We start from the raw sequence: 2112 nt of genomic DNA on the forward strand, positions 1-2112 counted from the left end.
AAGGGGGCGGAGCTATGCAAATCTTCTCCTTGCTGGCCGAGGTTCTTCCACAAAATTTCTTCCGCAGCGGTTCCTCGTCGACCTTCTTCTTCTGCGGCCGAGCTTATTCGAAAATCCCCTTCAGCAGCGGCTCTTCTCCGAAGGTCTCTGTCGCAGTTTTCCTTCTTCTTCCCGGCAGCGATCTTCCGGAGCTTCTTCCTCGATGGCGATTTCTCCTCTTCTGGATCGTCGTCTTCGCTGGTTCTTCTCTGCAGTTCGTCGCCGGATTCGTCTGGAACGCTCTTGGATCGCTAAGCTAGTGTTAATAGCCCCCAGTGGTTCTCCGAGCTATCTGCCCTTACAAGGACTGATAAGAACAGATACTACACTTGATCTTAGCCAAAAGGCCGAGAACCAATGGCACATCATTATTATACAGCACAGTGAAGACAAGTCCGTCCAGATCAGAATTTTGCAGGTTTGCCTTGATTGTCGCATACAAATTGTAGCAAGCATTAAGACTGTTAAGAACTAAAGTAAAACGGTTACCTATAGGGTCCTTAAGGCATAGGATGTCGCTCCTGCTGACATTGAGGGTCTTGAAAAGGATGTCTTGCTCCAAATGCTTCAACGAAAACAGGTCTCTTTTATCCAAGGGTATATCGATACCGAAAGCTTTCTTGATCCGTATTTCCCCGATCCCGGCGTAGCGGAGCCTAGCTCCCATGATCGCTCGACTAATGATCACCCAGCCTAACCCCTAATAGCAATAGATGGCTTAAGCCACCGAGGTGGCGATGCCAAAAGGCCAAGGGCATGACATGCTGATCACCTAATGACACGGAATCGTGCCAAAAGGTCGAGAAGCGATAACCCGAAAGTGGCGTGCGTTGGCAGAGCCTGCCCAATACTCCTGTTCACCGCTTGCAGCGATTCAGCCTACTCCTAGGCAGCTCCATGGGGCCCTGTCGGCTCACACACTCACACAAGCAGCCAGGCGGGAGGTGAAAAAAGGCCCGAGAGGAAGCTACACATGCTTTGCTTCTTTTGCTTGCACCACAATGCAGTGCAGAAAGCGGAGGAATCGACATAAAAACGCCTTCCTGGCAACGCCCAAATGCCCTCCTGCCGCGCAGACAAACGCTAGCAGCAGCAGCAAGTGCATGCCCACAGCCACCCCTTCTCCCTTCATGCCTTCAATCACCTGCAATCCAGTGCTACCTGCTGAGCAGCACTGACCAACACTGCCTGGGCCCAGGCTTTTATGTCTGAGGACCCATTATGATGTCAAAAAGCTTGCTCTGGCTTCTGAGGGCTCCACTATGACACGCACAAAGTTCCGTCTGAACCTTATATTAGACATTGCTGCTCAGTCAGTCACTCAGTGTTGCCTAAGAGAGCAACACTGCAACATGTGCCCCCCGTGTTGTCTCAACAGCTAGCTAGCTGCCTCCAGGAGGCCCCAAGAGGGAGACAGGGGACTGCAAAACTGCAAATAAGCATCCAACAACTTTACAGACACCTTCTTGTCCTTCCACCTACAACCTCCATCCTTGCACAGTTTGTTATTTTTCCAGGTAACATAGTAACAAATCCAAATTGGTGGTGCCTTTGTAGGCAAGGGTTTGTTGCAACTTCAATTCTTATTTCTTTGAAATGTAGGGAGGAAAGCTCATTCCATCACATCAATCTAGTGCACACAGGTAGGTCCATTGTGGCGGCTGATTTAATGGCTGCTTGCTGTTCCCCCTACTCCACTATTCCACTATTTGACTGTGCTGCTGGCTGCATCAATCAGTGGCTGTGGGCTGGCTGACAGACAGACTGGCTCAGGTGCAGCTCTTTCACTTACCTAGGAAGAGGGAGGGAGAGAGGAAAAGGGAAGGTGAATGAGCTGTTCCAAATTCAAATGCTGGAAACACAGACACAACACAAGAGGTGGCAGGCAATCTATTAATTAATTGCATTTAATAATGAGGTCATTATCACACATTACACAACCTGCATTGTATAAAGGCATTGTACAACAGGCGTTCAAATAATGGGATTAAAGGAGAGATCCAATCAGCAAGAAAAAAAAAATGGCTAAAGTCAAAAGCACTTTTCACATCTGATTTTAGTAAACCTATAAGG

The 2112-nt window shown here is 48.7% G+C and overlaps 1 pseudogene; it reads right to left on the reverse strand.

Annotated features, from left to right (window-relative positions):
* Positions 1 to 296: 296 nt before the first annotated feature.
* On the reverse strand, positions 297 to 398 carry LOC142654556 (U2 spliceosomal RNA; annotated as a pseudogene).
* Between the last annotated feature and the right edge of the window lie 1714 nt (positions 399 to 2112).

This window comes from Rhinoderma darwinii, chromosome 5, assembly GCF_050947455.1.
Source record: "Rhinoderma darwinii isolate aRhiDar2 chromosome 5, aRhiDar2.hap1, whole genome shotgun sequence".
Taxonomy (NCBI): Eukaryota; Metazoa; Chordata; class Amphibia; order Anura; family Rhinodermatidae; genus Rhinoderma; species Rhinoderma darwinii.